The sequence below is a fragment of the Triticum dicoccoides genome, chromosome 2A (assembly GCF_002162155.2).
Source record: "Triticum dicoccoides isolate Atlit2015 ecotype Zavitan chromosome 2A, WEW_v2.0, whole genome shotgun sequence".
In the NCBI taxonomy this organism is placed as follows: Eukaryota; Viridiplantae; Streptophyta; class Magnoliopsida; order Poales; family Poaceae; genus Triticum; species Triticum dicoccoides.
The window spans coordinates 48,537,390-48,554,072 of record NC_041382.1 but is presented as its reverse complement, the minus strand read 5'-3'; the positions used below and the strand labels follow the sequence as shown (position 1 = coordinate 48,554,072).

Below are 16,683 nucleotides of genomic sequence, written 5' to 3'. Positions count from 1 at the left end.
CAACCACTCGACCAGCCAGCACTTTGACTTGGGCCTTTTCCTCCGGCGTCACTTTCAGAGAAGCTGGTTTTTCAGCTCGGTCGAGAGAGAAAGGGGGAAGACCAATCGACTGTCCTGGGGTCGCCTGTCTTGACAGTAAAACCAGGTCGCCTGCCAACCGCGGACCGACTCCGGAAAAGTGATAGATGGAAAACAACTCTTTCCCCTCGTCTGGATCGCTAGGCCCCTGCACAGCTGGATCACATGCGTCCTTTCGTCACTCGACTTGGCCTTCTTGACCGATTGAGAACGGCAGGTAAAGATGTGCTTAAAGAGTCCCCGATGGGGGCGGCAACCCAAGAAACCCTCACACATGGAAATGAAAGCAGCAAGATATATGATGGAGTTGGGAGTGAAGTGGTGGAGCTGCGCTCCGAAGAAGTTCAGAAAGCTCTGGAAAAAGGATGGGGCGGCAGAGAGAACCCGCGGTCGATATGGGTGGCTAGGAGTACACACTCACCGTCGCGAGGTTGGGGTTCGAACTCTCTCCTCGGGAGACGCGCAGCTTCGTGGGGAATGACTCCCCCCTTGACCATGTCGTCGAGATCTTCTTGCCGGATCACCGATGGCATCCAGTCACCCTGGATCCAGCCTCGGGGCAGAGCAGACCTTGAGGAAGATCCGCCCCGAGCACACCTCTTCCCTTTCCCCTGTGCCGCCGCCTTCTTCGCGCGCTTCAGAGCGGATGTCTTGTCCTTCGCCATCATCGCCGGCAAATCTCACACGTGCCTGCGGCGCTAGGGTGAGAGCGGAGGTGGCGGAGGAACTTGCGAAGGGAGAGAGGAAGAAGAGAGCAAACTGTTTGGAAACCCCAAGCCGGCAACTTATAAGGGGCCGCTCCCGAGTGGCTGACTGGTAGGCCCAGGCTATCCAGTCAAATCCCGCAGCAGACGCGCACGCAGTACATGGAGAAAAAGGTGGTGCGGAAATCGAGGAGCTTCCGCTTTATTGCTTCCAATTACTGCGGCCGCTCCCATCCCGCACGCTTCCCGAAATCCGAATCCCGCGACATCTGCGGGCTGCAGAACAACTTGTCAAAACAGAAGACCCTGCTTGCGCCGACGCTCGGTATGTCACAAGTAAAGAAATTCACTCGACGAAAGGCCTGGAATGGATCAAGGCGACTGAAAGAGGTTGATGACGTCATCCGTGACGATTGACCCAAAACGAGGCACTCATGTAGCCCAAAGAACCAGTCGGAAAGATCTCCAACTCTTTCCCCACTCTAACCTTGATCCATTCGAGGGCTAATGATGAAGACATGTACCTAGGGTAGGGGCACGGACCTGTCCAAAGAGCCCTACCCAAGGACATCCCTAGAATAAGTCACCTTTCAATCGACTTGAAGGTATCCCACTCGACTGGTTCAAGACACTCGACCAAGAAGCTATCACTCGACCATGAAGCTAACCACTCGACTGCTAGGAGACCTAAAGTCACTCCACAGACAAACGGTCGGCTATTAAGTAGTCTTTATGGTCATTATAGCACTTTATTAGGGGCGTTACCAGTAACGCCCAACCTTAAATGTACCTTAAACCCTGCATTACTGAGGGCAGGAGAGGGCGGGCGAACTCTATATAAGCCACCCCCCTCCTCAGTATGAGGGGTTCGCACCCCTGTTATTCACACACGCATAATTCAATCGACCGCCTCCGGGCACCGAGATGTAGGGCTGTTACTTCCTCCGAGAAGGGCCTGAACTCGTAATCCTCATGTGCTTACAACTCCTCCATAGCTAAGATCTAGCCTCTCCATACACACCCCCCTACATCACTGTCAGAGTTAGAACCACGACATCTCCCTCCTACAATATGCGGATGATACCATTATAATGGTTGAGGGATCCGCACTAGATATTACTAACCTGAAGTTCCTCCTCCTGTGCTTCCAACAAATGTCAGGCCTAACCATTAACTTCGACAAGAGCGAAGTGATGATCCTCGGGCTCCCCGTGGAGGAAGCACAGGACATCGCTAACCGACTAAACTGTCGGCTGGGTTCTTTCCCCACGACCTATCTGGGGACCCCCATTAGTGATACGCGCCTCACCGTGGCTGATCTTCGCCCCACGGTGACCCGTATGCAACACCGCGTTGAGCCTTGGAAAGGGCGCTGGCTATCTAAGGCGGCACGTGTGATACTTATCAACTCTTCGCTTGCTAGCCTCCTTTGGTTTCTCATGAGCTTCTATAGCCTCCATAAAACCCTGCACTAGGAGATTGCCAAATACCAATCCAGATTCTATTGGGCCGACGATGGGGATAAGCAGAAGTACCACATGGTCAGCTGGCCAGATATATGCAAACCCAAGGACCAGGGTGGTCTTGGGATTTTGTCCTCCCAGCGCATGAACATTGCCCTCCTGACACGTTGGCTCTGGCGCATTGCCAATGGAGATGGAGGTCTCTGGCTTACGATAATCCAGAACAAGTACCTGCGTGGACAACCTCTCGCATTTTGTCAGCGCTCTGGCGGCTCCCAGTTTTGGCAAGCCGTCGTCCAGCTGCTGCCTATTTTGCGCATTGGCACTTCCATCTCGGTGGGTACTAGGTCCTCGACCCTGTTCTGGCTTGATAGATGGCTGGGAGACACCCCCCTAGCTGCCCGATTTCCAGTCCTCTTTGACATTGTTGTAGACCCTCGGGTCTCTGTTGAGACGGCCCTTATTGACTTAGGGCGCCTCGCTTTCCGCCGCCCCTTCGGCCCCCTTGAGATTGCGGCGTGGGATGCCCTACTCCAGGACATCGCCCTCCTGCCGATTGACGTTACCGACTCTCCGGATGCCATATCCTGGCGACTGGAACCCTCCGGCCGCTTCTCCACAAGATCCCTATACGCGGCTATCGCTCCATCGACGGCCCCCGAGCCCTTCAGTTTGATTTGGGACATCCGCCTGCCCCTAAAAATCAGGTTTTTCCTGTGGCAATGGATCCGCGGCCGCCTCCCGTCCGGCGTGGAGGTCCTTAAACGCCATGGACCTGGGGATGGGATGCGCCCCATGTGCGGCACGGTAGAGGATACCAACCACATCTTCTTCTCGTGCTACACGGCACAGTTCCTTTGGTCCTGTTTCCGCGAAACGGTTGGGGGCCAGTGGCACAATACCAACATTCCTGACCTGCTCGCGGAAATTCAGGCATCCCCCCTCGCTACAGGCATATTAGATGGTTTGCGTGGGGCTCATTGCCTGGACGCTTCGGACTGTCCGCAATAAGCTAGTCATCCAGAAGGTGCCTCTCCGGCGTGCTACTGACTCCATCTTTAAATTGTGTGATTACTTGCAGCTCTGGCAGCCTCTTAGCCGCCCACAGGACCGGGACGTCATCAGCACCCTCCTCGCCGACCTTCGTTCGATGGCCCTCCGCCTGGCGCCCCCGCTCCCCCCGCCACCTCCGGAGCCAGACTAGACACTTTGTCTCTCCCAGCGTGTGTGCCTTTTTGTTTTTCTTTTAGGGCTTGTTGAGCTGTGCCCTCAGCACTAACCCTTTCGTTACTTATTTTTCTGGAACTTTCGTGTGTGTGCGTGTGTGTTCTTGAACCTTGTTGGATGTTGGCTTGGGCATTTGCTTTATATATAAAGCGGGGCGAAAGCCTTTTTCGGTAAAAAGTGGTGCAAGAAGAAAAAGCATCTTCAGCAAGAACTTTTGGAACTTGAATCAAGTATCAATCAGATTCAGAAGCTTCCTTTGCAGCAGCAAAATCATACTTTGGAAGGCTCTCTCACTCTTAGGTATGAACAAACTCTTTCCAAACTTAATCAGTTTTACAAACAAAGAAGTAAAAAGGGTTGGGCCACGGCTGGTGATCGCAATACTAAAAATTTTCACCGGGCCGTGATCAAAAGTAGAAAAAGGAATACTGTTTGTTCTGTTAAGGATGAGAATGATGTGATTCATTTTAAGCCTAGTGCTATCACTAATACTTTTGTCAACTACTTTAGATACATCTTCTCCTTGCCTAACAATGACATTGGAAGACCCTTTCTCAATACTCACTTGCCTGTCAATTCTTTGGATCCTACTTATTTTCTTCCTGATAAAAATGAACTTTTGCAGATTCTTAAAGAGATGAAGTTGAACGCTTCTCCAGGTCCAGATGGTTTTAATGTGGAATTTTATTTGGCTGCTTGGGGTTGGATAGGGGAGGAGGTCACTCAACTTGTGATTAACATTTATCAAACTGGTATTTTACCTCCCCACATTAATGATACTAATATTGCTCTAATCCCAAAGAAGTTAGTTCCTCAGGTTCCTATGGATTCTCGTCCCATTAGCTTTTGTAATGTTGTCTATAAAATCATTGCGAAATCGCTAGCTAATAGAATTAAGCCTCATCTTCCGGACTATATTGATCCTGATCAGCAAGCCTTTATTGAGGGTAGAAGAATTAGTGACAACATTATTATTGCTCAAGAGATTACTCACTCTTTCTCTCTTGCTTCGTGGAATCATCATGCTTTCATGCTAAAAATAGATCTGGCTAAAGCTTTTGATCGTTTAGAGTGGAACTTCATTGTGTCTGCGCTTGCACGTAAAGGGCTGCATCGTCATTTCATTAATTTGGTGCATTCGTGCATTTCTTCTCCTACTTTCTCTGTGCTTGTTAATGGGCAGCCTTCACATAAATTTAGAAGTTTCAGAGGCATTCGTCAAGGCTGTCCCATGTCGCCTTATTTGTTTGTTATTGCTATCAATGAATTGTCTATTGCTCTCAATGAAGCTCTTGCTGCTCAAAATCTTCAAGGAATTTCGCTTGGACCAAATTGCCCTTCTATTCACACTACACCACAACACCTAATTAGGGGCAGTTAACTACCGGGAGAAATACCCGACCAAGGGCAAAGAAACTGCCAGGAATTGAACAACTGCCGGGAGAATTACTTACCGGCAGAGAAACTGTTGGGAGAAGTTAACAAACGAGGGCACACGAACTGCCGGCAACGATGTCCACTTGGCAGGTCATCCTATCTGCCGGCCCAACTAAACTGCGGCTTGTTGTGTGCCGGGAACTTGTATGCCACGCGTAACCAAAGTAACTGGGCCGTTTCTAAAAAAACAATTGGGCCGAGCGCGCTTGCGCAGGAGAAAGGGCGCGCGAGATCGAAAGGTTCCTTTGGTCGTCGGCTCGTCGCCCTGAGCCCCTGACCAGTTCTTCCCCAAATCTTCCAAAACCTAACCCTCAACCCCTACCACACCGCCGCCGCCACCACCAACCACTCGACCGCAGCGCCGGCTTCGTCCCCAAACACATCGCCGCCGACCGCCTAGTCGTCGCCGAGCACCCTTCTCTACCAAGGAAACCCTTCGTCGCTTCGTTCCCATCCCCCGCGCACCCAGCGCCTGCTTCCTCCAGAGGAAAGCCGCCGACCGCCCTCCATCCCCACCACAACAACGACCTCCTCCACAGGTTTCCTCCGCCGAGCAGGCCTCCTCCTCCTCAAGCTTTCTCCCCCGAGCAGGGCCTCCTCCTCCACGAGCATCCTTCCCTGAGCACTAAGTTGGGTCGCCTCCTGTTTCCCTCACCCGAGCAGCGGGCCTTCCTGTACGGCCCCTCTCTCGAGAAGCTCCACCTCCTCTACATCCTCCCCCAGGTGCAGCGCCGCCTCCTTGCTCACGGAGAGCACTTGGCCGGTGAGATTTCAATCTTTGCAAACTTCTGTTCCTTTTTTCTTCTGAGCAGTAACTAGAACGACTTCAGAAAGTGTTTGAGTTTATATGACACTACAGCTCTGAAGATAAAGACTAGCTTTGTCATCCGATAGCCCAAGTTTTGCTTATGGTGAAGAGATCTTCCATTGCAGCAAATGGATGCTTCAACTACATACTAAATCAGTGAATCCCAGTAGGGGTACTACATGCAAGCTTTGGGAAATTAAGTTTCAAGGTCGTGCTGCAAATATAGCTAGAGAACTTCTTTCTGTATATTTTTTTTCTGCAAATGTAGACTGAAAGTGAAGTAACGCTTCTAGAGTTTAATAGTTTTAACTAGTGAATGTGTTAGTTCTATGAAAATAGATATATGGGGTTTGATCTGGAATTTTCTTCCATAATTTTCTATTGCCAGTTTGCCACTGCTCCCAGTCATGTGATTCTGGAATTTAATGATCAGTAGTTGTCTATCATAGTAGAAATCCCTTCAATTGTTGCAACCTTTATTATTGAATTGAAAAACATATGTCTGATAATTTATTTTTCTAGAGTAAAATGAGAGCAATTGGTTTGTACCGTCGCCCCTACTGGAAATTCCATGGCATCATGACTTACTGAATTGCCAGATCCCCTGTTCTTAAAACTTTTTTTATTTAGCTTAACACTTAAGAACAAATTCATCCATAGCTACGTTCACAGAGATGGTAAATAGCTTAAGATGTGCTTGTGGTTCAGATTTCAGAAAAGGCCTACTTGCAGTGCCACGTGCAAGTAATATAACCCTGGTAGTACAGTACCTTGTCATGTAGGGCCATGAGTAATATAAGACTATTGTTTTGTTGCTGGTAATTAGAACGTTTGGATGCTCGTTGTTTAGGTTCTGTGTCTAGTTTGGTAGTAGTGCTGCTGTGTGTGGCTTAGTTTCTGATGTTTTGAGGTACCCCTGGAGGGGGACGAACTTGAGACATGTGATGTTTTCAGTAATGGAAATTGGGAGCTATGCTCCTAAGTAGATTTTTTTTTGAAGAATTGGGTCGTGGGGCTAGCTGAGTACCATGCTCTTTTCTCCTATATGTAATTCTTACAAACTGTTCCCTAATTTTCATTTGATGCTTTCACTGAAATAATATTTTGGATTTTTTGTTTTGTGAGCAGTATGCCTGTTGTTTGTCCTCTCCACCAAGCAGCATCGACTACTCCATACAAGCACATAAGCTTATGCTCTTCTGATTATATATTTACCAATGACTATTATGGTTGATAGCTTAAAAGTCTTTGCTTCTATATATGCAGCTGAGAGTGACTTATAAGTTCATGGCAAAACCAGCAACACGAGTACGCAACCACAAGCAAGCTGAGGAGGTAATAATCTTGGTAGTTAAGTCTTAGATTCAGTATTTTTCTTTTGGATACATGTTTGCTGCTATTTCAGAACATTGAAACTTATTTAGCATTTCGTTTCTTATATGCTTCATGCAAATAAAACTGCAGTAAACATATGAACCGAGATTTTGCTTGGCATGTGTATGTATGCACAGTCAGGCAACCGAATTGACCGAAGCACCGAGGCCCACCACTAACTGTCTCGTGCGTCTTCCATAAATTAGTTCCCATTTGTTCGCTCTGTGTTGCCAGCCAACAAACAAAAAATCAATTGTATTGATGAGATGGCGTGTTAATGTGATGAGTGGAAAACAGTGCCGTAGGCTGGCCGGCTGCCCCCCTGATTCTCGTCACACGTACAGGACGCCCGCCAGCTTTTTTTAGTGAACCTAGGTACTGTTTGTTGTTGCCTGTTGTCTCGCTCACCTCATGTATTTTTTTTCTTTGAGCATAACACGTGTTGTTATCTAGCCCTGCCGAGACAAAAGTATAGCAGCCATCCCATCCGCCATCCCATCCCGCCATCACATCCCGCAAACTGTTCGGCCTGTTCGGTTCAAAACCGAGTACCGAACCAACCGATCGGGGCATGATGATTAATGGATTATTCACGCAGGTTCCTGTCAAACTTTGCTATCAATTCTGTTCCCATATCCTCCGGCACGCAAATTCGCTCAAAGTCATTAAAAATCCGGGAGTTTCCAGGGAACACATATGGAACTGGGATATATGGGTTTCTACAAGTTTTGCGCTTCATGTTTCAACTAGTTCTAGTCAAAGCCAATTTCAGGTTTCTGGTTACAAGAAAAATCAGTTAACACTTAACTAGGTTTCAACAAGTTTCTTCATATAAACAGATTTCTGGTTACCAGCAAAATCAGTTACCACTTAACTAGATTTCAGCTAGTTTCAGATAGGTGTTGTTTTGCAATATGCTTGACCAAGGCCACCATAGTTACTGTGAATGTCTGCATTCAGTTAAACCTAAGATACACCCTTTGTTCTCAGGATTTTGTTAGCAGCTTGTTAATAATGCACTTGCCTCTAAATTGCCAGTTACCTCTGAGTTGATACATTTTACTGTCTCGAGATTCTTTTGGCATCCCTGAACAGTTTCCGCTGATCCAAATTATCATCCCTCATGTTATGGGCCTCAAAGAGCAGCTGAAAGACTAATTTAAGGTATGTAAAATCTTAACCATATCACGCATTAATGATCTATCAATGTGCTTGTTTTGTGCCCAGATCCACGATGCCAAATATTTGGCCAGGCACAAAATTTTACCCTGGCTAGGGTGGTTACAATTTTTTTTTGCATGCTCAATGCTTGCTCTCAATTTATTTTTACACCTTAAAAGTCCGCTTGTATGTATGCAGGTGCAAGTGGATAAGTCTAGCAAATGCAGTAATGTGACCACAAGCAAGTTGAGGAGGTAATATGCATCTTCAACTTTGATTTTTTGCTGTACAGTCCTCTGGTTTTTCAAATTTGTTTTGTGGATTCTTTCTTTTGTTCTAGGTTGACTTTCATATCAGATCTGAAAGTTTACTGATAAAATTAGTGCAATCTATTTCTTGGATGAGCTTGGACTATACAGTTTAGTGAAGCAAGCAACAATGTTACACATTCTTGTTTTGTCATATTTGCCCATGGAAGATTTTGTATGTGAAGCGCAAATAATTTCTGCTTGATCTAATTATGTACGTAATAATCACTACTTGTTGTGATGATGAAGTGCATAACATTCAGAAGAGTTATATGCTGACGTTAAACTGCAGCACATCAAAATCTTTAATATGTTGATTTAAAATTTGAAACGATAGCACCATTTTCTGAGTTTCCGATTTGTTGCAGGTTTCTCAAGATACACAAGTTGATGGAGGTTTGGAAGATCTACAAGTTGCTCTGGAGGTTTTGAAGGTCTGACAAGTTGCTGGAGTGATGATATATATGTAATATGTCTTGTTTGTTGAACCTCCAGATATTGACAAGTTTTACACTGCTCATTTTGGTGGTTGTTTCAGCAGACAAGCCATTGTATGCCAATTTTGGTTGCGTGGCACGATTTCTTTACCTTAAACATATGTACTTTGCATTTTGAGGCATATAATGTCTATATATGTACGGTTCATGCATGTGTTAAAAACATATGTTTTTCGTCTATTTATGTTATTGCATGAGGTCTTACATGTAATCTGATTGAACGTATGTGTAAGTTGTGTGATCTGTCCGGACTGTTTGAACATAATGATTGGATATTTAATCAGGGATATTGCACATAGAATAATTTTGATTGCTTGTGAAAAAGCACGTGATGGCATATTACCTGCCGGGTAAATGTGCTTGTGCAGGCAGTGAAACTGCCGGTAAACTGCAGTTGCTAGCCACTATGATTCTGCCGGGTGAAAGTAAACTGCCGGCAGATAAAATGGTCGGGGCAGAAAAACTGCCGGGGATTATTTATCTGCCGGGACAAGTAATCCCTGGCAGCCGTTGACGTGGCAGTCCTATCTGTCGGGAAAATCTCTCTCGCGGCAGTTTATCTGCCCTCTTAATGGTGTTCTCCCGGCAGATTATGTGCCATTGCATTGGTGTTGTGGTGTAGTGTCATTCTCTGTTGTTTGCAGATGATTTGTTGGTTTGTGGTCAAGCCACTATCTAGGAAGCCACTGCTATGGCTCAGCTCATTCACCACTTTTGTTCTATTTCAGGTCAAACTCCAAACTGGGCCAAATCTGCCATTCTTTTTAGTTCTCGAGTTAGTCAACCTACAAGGCAGGAGATTAAGCAAGTTTTTCCTGTTTCCTCCATGGATACCAATTTCACTCATCTTGGTCATCCGCTTATTCTTCCTGCTAAAAATAGAACCGCCGCCTATAACTTTGTTCTTGATAAATTTATGAATAAATTGCCTGCTTACAAAGCCAATATGCTTTCTCATGCTGCGAGGCTTGAATTGATTCGCTCTGTTTTCTCTGCTATTCCTGTTTATTATATGGCTAACATCTTGTTCACAAAGAAGTTTATTGCAAAGCTCACTGCTGTCATTAGAAATTTCTGGTGGACAGGTGTTAGGGAGAATGATTCTACAAGGAGTCTTTGTCTTCGTGCATGGAAAGACATATGCAATTCTAAAGAAGGTGGACTGGGCATAAGAAATTTGAAGGCTATCAATGAGAGTCTTGTTTTTGCAGCTGCTTGGAGAATTGCTAAATCCCTTTTTCTCAGCTGTATTTAGTTCTTAAGGCTAAATATTTTCATGACTCCTCCATCTGGGTTGCTCATTCTTCTGCTCCTAAATCTGCTTTTTGGGCTTCGGTATTAAAAATGATTCCTAAATTGAAAGCTCATTCTTTTTACCAATTAACTCAAGGTAATATCTCTATTTGGAGCACGCCTTGGTGCACCCTTTGGACTTCCATTCATGATCATCTCATTATTCAAGAACCGGGCTTTAGATATCCTTCTTTAGTTAAGGATCTTTGGCTCCCTGGACAAATTTTTTGGAATAATGAGCTTGTTCATTTACTTTTCCAGCAACCTATGGCCTCAATTATTCTCCAAACTGATATTATCAATGATGATGGTCCAGACTTGCTTTGTTGGGATCTCACTCCGAATGGCATTTGTTCTTCCAAATCTGCTTATAAGCTTTGTTTGCAGGACATTCATGCAGTTCCCAGAAATGCTCCTTCTGTTTTTCCTTTGGAATTGAAGAATCTTCTCAAGATGGTTTGGAAACAAAAACAGGTTTTGCCTAGGGTACAAACTTTTGCGTGGAGGCTTCTTAGAAGGGCATTGCCTACAGGTTTGCGAGCTAGTCGATTCTCTGTTCATATATCAAAAAACTTTTGTAGGTGTGGCCATCGGGAGGATGAATCCCATTTATTTTTTCTTTGTCCCTTTGCTCGTGCGGCTTGGTTTGACTATCCTTGGTTTATTAGGTCTGATGTTTTAATCCAAGGTCATACTTCCATGCATTCTATCCTTATTGCCTTGCTTCAAATGGGACATCCTAATGGTTCTATCTCTAACATTCTTAATTTCTTATGGTGTATTTGGAAGGCTAGAAATGATTTTCTTTTTGACAGGAAAAACGCTCTTCCTCATCATGTGCACATTGCTGCTATGGCCTTGTCCTCTGATTCTTATAATGACTTGCCTCATTTCTCTAAGATGCAGGTGATGCCACAAGTTCTTTATCCTCCTGATCATCTTCCTACGCAGGGTCGAACTCTTAAGTCGGATTTGCTCATTAGGGGACCAAAATATTTTCTGACGCTACTTTCAGAAGTTCAAAAGTTCCTGGTCTATTACAGGGAGCAGTTGCTACTGGAATAGGAGTCTATCTTGTTTTGCCTCAAGATCGTTTTGAAATCAATGTGCAAATTCAAGCATTAGCTCCTCCCACTACTTCTCCTCTACATGCAGAAGCTCTGGCTCTTTCTTTTGCAACTCAAGTGGCTAGTAAGCTCAATATTCTTCAGCCAACCTTTCTCATGGATTGCCTCTCTTTATCTTTGGTGGCTGCTACCGGCAAGATTGTGGAATCTACCACCCCTTGGAGCATCAGGAAGCCTTTGGCTGATTTCTTCAAGCATGCTAACAGCTTGCAACCTCGAGTGTTTCACATTTCTAGGGAAATTAATGGCATAGCACACAATGTAGCTTATTAGGTTCTTCATTCTAGGGTTGAACCTCAAGTTTTTGCTTCGCTTCAGCTCATAGACATAGTTCCTGTCTTGTGGTGTCTCTTCTCTCAAATTTTCAGGTTCAGGAGTTTGTAATTCACGCTGTACACTGTTTCTGAGCTGAAATGAATTTGGCGCTTCGAGCGCCATTTGTTGTTCAAAAAAAAAATCAGCGGCCTGAGGATTCCCTTTCTGTTCTATTCGACTCTTCCATCACGTGGAGTCACGCAACGCCCAGGTCCCAGCCGTAGCTGCTGTCTGCCGACGCCGCCGTACACGCACGCACTCCCGCCTCGCCGCCGCTTGGTAATTTCCTTCGTAATCTGCATATGTTCGCCGCTGATTTCAATTCCGGGGCCCCCTTTGGCATTTGCTCAATTGTTCTCTTCTCAATCCTTTGCAGACTCTAGGCGCTGTGCAATCCCCTGTGTATTGTATTGTATACGCACACGCACTGAAGTTTGATCATCACTCCATCACGTATTGAGGTATATTCATATAATACTGATACAAAAAAGTTCCTTTGATTCCTTTTATGCATAGCCGGCAATGTTCAATAATTGATAGAACCATTTTTTTTAATTTTCAGCATTGTGTGTGTGTTATTATCAAGTCCTCCAGTAAGAGGAATTATCAGGTAGCAACAAAAGGAAAAAGAAGGAAGTGGAGAAATTGACACACGCACAACGTGGGGGTATTCACAAATTTCTCAAGTGGCCGACTAATATTGGTGCTTCCACTACTTCGACAAACCCAGATGATGCGTTGGCGATGGTTGCCATAGTGGAAGAGCAACAGACTAATGGAAATTCGGACTCTGATCAGCAAGAAGAAAATATCAACACCAACACCGGCGATAACAATGTAAGTGGCTCTGGGAAATTTTTAAGGTAATATATATAAATTATTTGATACGCATACTGATGTTAGATGCATTGAAGTGTTACTGATAGTAATTTATATATGCACAATTTTTTAGATAAATTTATATATATACTTATATTATAATGACTTGTATATTAAGGTCCCCCAATTCTTAGTTCGTCCCGGGCCCCCGAAATCTCAGGACCGGCCCTGGTGGCGACGGCCTCTTCAGCGGCGTCGCCGGACTAGCTCCACACGCGGGGAAGGCATCTCCACGGGTTCCCCAAGGTGAGTGCGATGCCGAGGAGAGGCGGCGTTGAGGACGGCATCCGAGGACATCATCACGCTCAACGGCTTCGCCCCCATCATCATCGAGCTCTTCGGTACGCACGCACCACTACCCGATCACTCTTCCCCTCCACCACTCTCTTGTGTGTTGATTGAGTGATTCGGTGGCAGGTTACGCAGCAAACAGGTGTGCGACCAGCCGGCAACCAGCGGCGCCATCTCTATCCCCCGACACTGGATAATGACATGGCTAATGGCCTGCGCGCGGCGCGCCCGTCAGTGCCCGTGCTCCCAGGCCGGTGCGGGCCGCCACAGCTGCTTGCTGAAGGCGGCGTGCGGACTGCCTGGCACTAGTAGAAAAAGGGTCAAACGTGAAGCACATTAGTGCCGGTTTGTATTTGAGCCGGCACTAATGTATACATTAGTGCCGGTTCCAACGGCTAGCCGGGCCACTTTCATTAGTACCGGTTCGTGGCGAACCTTTAGCACCGATTCGTGCCACGAACCGGTACTAATGAGAGTGGTGGCAGGATGTTGTCAGAATGGGGCCCCTCCAGCCCCTTTAGTACCGGTTCTTGGCACAAATCGGTACTAAAGGTCGTCCTACATAAACCCTTCGTCCACCCGAGCTCGCTCTGTTCTTCCCCTTTCCCCTCTCCTCTCTGTTCTTCCCCTCTTCCTCTCGAGCTCATCACACATTTTGCCCAAAATTTGTCAAGATTTGAAGGCCCCCATCCATTCAAATGATCACAAAGGTTAGCAACTTTGTCCTTTCATCTCTCATTGCTAGATTAGCTCTTGCAATGCTTTATATAGTGATTAATTTGTGAGTTTAGTAATTTGGGAGGAATTATATATATATATATATATATATATATATATATATATATGTGTGTGTGTGTGTGTGTGTGTGTGTGTGTGTGTGTGTGTGTGTGCTAGTATTTGATTTATATAAAATTTGAAATCAAAAATAACACTTAGTTTGCATATGTAGGTGTGGTTTACTTAGTGCCTTCTAAATCTCCATCATAGCCACCGCGATCGCCCGCACCGTCCCGTCGCCGGCACCACCTTGTGGTGAGCCTCTTGTTCGTGAAATTTTATATAAAAATTGATGTTTGTGTGATTTGGATATATAGTTACTCGTATAATTATCTTACCCGTACGTTGTTTGTTATACATATAATGCCATGGTTTTGATATCCGTCCCCGTCGGCCCTAGTCCTTGTTATGATTCGGATGTGGTATGTATATTCTCTTTTAAAACTAGTTGCATTTCGTGTTTATGAAAAATTATGCCCATCAAGTTGACATATAAATTTTTTCTAGGAGGTATGTGAACCGGAAATTCCAACCGACCCTATTGCCGAGAGGTTAAATTTAGTTGAAAGAGAAAACGAGTACTTGAAAGAAAAATTGAAAAGAATTGAGGGGGAGAAGATGGAATTGGAGTTGCATGTTGCCGATGTCGTCGATGATCAGAAGATGAAGATGGAGAAAATGCGCTTGAATATTAGAAAGATTAGAAAATATGCCATCGATATTGAGGCTTGGTATCATTATGCTGTTAGATCCATTGTTACCTTAATTGCGATCTTGATCGTATTTGTTGTTGCATTTAAATGCTTTAGCTAGAGAGTTATTTGTTTGTTGCATTTAAGTGTTGTATGAACTTTATGTATGAACTTGTATTAATTTGGTCTATTCGGTGTTGTGTAATGAAGATGAGCCGGCAATGGATGTACGATGACCGATGCTCTCCCCAGTTTGTTGAGGGCGTGCATACTTTTCTGCTTGCGGCTGAGGCAAACAAGCGGGCGGATGGTTTTATGCCTTGTCCATGTGCTCGCTGTAAGAATGGTCACAATTACTCTACGTCAAGAACCATTCACGTCCACCTGTTTAAGTCCGGTTTCATGCCCCATTATAATGTTTGGACCAAGCACGGAGAAAGAGGGGTTATGATGGAAGACAATGAAGAAGAAGAGGACGACGACAGCTATCCTGGCCATGGGTTCCCTGAATACGATGATACAACAATGGGGGAAGAAGCTGAGCCGGTAATGCAGGAAGAAGCTGAGCCGGCAATGCGGGAAGAAGCTGAAGAAGAGGCATCAGATGTGCCCATTGATGATCTAGGTCGGACCATTGCCGATGCAAAGAGAAACTGCGCAAGTGATTTGGAGAAGAAGAAGTTGCAGCGCATGTTAGAGGATCACAAAAAATTGTTGTACCCGAATTGCATAGGTGACAAGAAAAAGCTGGGCACCACACTGGAATTGCTGCAATGGAAGGCAGAGAATGGTGTATCTGACAAGGGATTTGGAAAGTTGCTGGTAATGATAAAGGATATGCTTCCAAAGGACAACGAATTGCCCGAGAGTACGTACGAAGCAAAGAAGGTTGTCTGCCCTCTAGGGTTAGAGGTGCAGAAGATACATGCATGCCCTAATGATTGCATCCTCTACCGCAGTGAGTACGAGGATTTGAACGCTTGCCCGGTATGTGGTGCATTGCGCTATAAGATTAGCCGCGATGACCCTGGTGATGTCGAGGGCCGGCGCCCCAGGAAGAAGATTCCTGCCAAGGTGATGTGGTATGCTCCTATAATACCACGGTTGAAACGTTTGTTCCAAAACAAAGAGCATGCTAAGGCGATGCGATGGCACAGAGAAGACCGTAAGAAAGACGGAAAGTTGAGAGTACCCGCTGACGGGTCGCAGTGGAGAAAAATCGAAAGAAAGTACGGGAAGGAGTTTGCAGATAACGCAAGGAGCGTATGGTTTGGTCTAAGCGCAGATGGCATTAATCCTTTTGGGGAGCAGAGCAGCAACCATAGCACCTGGCCCGTGACTCTATGTTTGTATAACCTTCCTCCTTGGTTGTGCATGAAGCGGAAGTTCATTATGATGCCAGTGCTCATCCAAGGCCCTAGGCAACCCGGCAACGACATTGATGTGTACCTAAGGCCATTAGTTGAAGAACTCTTACAACTGTGGAATAGAACAGGTGTACGTGCGTGGGATGAGCACATGGGGGAAGAATTTGACCTAAAGGCGTTGCTGTTCGTGACCATCAATGATTGGCCTGCTCTCAGTAACCTTTCAGGACAGACAAACAAGGGATACCGCGCATGCACACATTGTTTGGACAATACCGACAGTATATATTTGGCTAATAAGAATGTGTACCTGGAACATCGTTGATTTCTTCCGAGCAGGCATCCCGTAAGAAAGAAAGGCAAGCATTTCAAAGGTGAGGCGGATCACCGGACGAAGCCTCGCCACCGTACTGGTGCTGATGTACATGATATGGTCAAGGATTTGAAGGTGGTCTTTGGAAAGGGTCCTGGTGGACAACCTGTTCCGAATGACACTGACGGACGCGCACCCATGTGGAAGAAGAAATCTATATTTTGGGACCTGCCCTATTGGAAAGACCTCGAGGTCCGCTCCGCAATCGACGTGATGCACGTGACGAAGAATCTTTGTGTGACCCTGCTTGGTTTCTTGGGTGTGTATGGGAAGACAAAAGATACACCTGAGGCACGGGAGAACCAGCAACGTATGCACGGAAAAGACGGCATACATCAGGGTCATGCAAGCTACGCTCTTACCAAAGAAGAGAAGGAAATCTTCTTTGAATGCCTGCTCAGTATTAAGGTACCATCTGGCTTCTCGTCAAATATAAAGGAAATAATAAACATGGCAGAGAAAAAGTTCCAGAACCTAAAGTCTCATGACTGCCACGTGATTATGACGCAACT

At 45.7% G+C, this 16,683-nt stretch overlaps 1 long non-coding RNA gene across 3 annotated transcripts; it reads left to right on the top strand.

Annotated features, from left to right (window-relative positions):
* Positions 1–5,159: 5,159 nt before the first annotated feature.
* Positions 5,160–9,304, top strand: LOC119353136. Of its 3 annotated transcripts, none has more exons than XR_005170323.1 (6): positions 5,160–5,672; positions 5,769–5,925; positions 6,846–7,052; positions 8,130–8,255; positions 8,451–8,506; positions 8,929–9,304. It is a non-coding gene; the product is annotated as an uncharacterized LOC119353136 (long non-coding RNA). The 3 variants fall into 3 exon arrangements; XR_005170324.1 differs by having other exon boundaries at positions 5,843–5,925; positions 8,929–9,237; XR_005170322.1 differs by lacking the exon at positions 5,769–5,925 and having other exon boundaries at positions 8,929–9,237.
* The last annotated feature ends 7,379 nt before the right edge of the window (positions 9,305–16,683 follow it).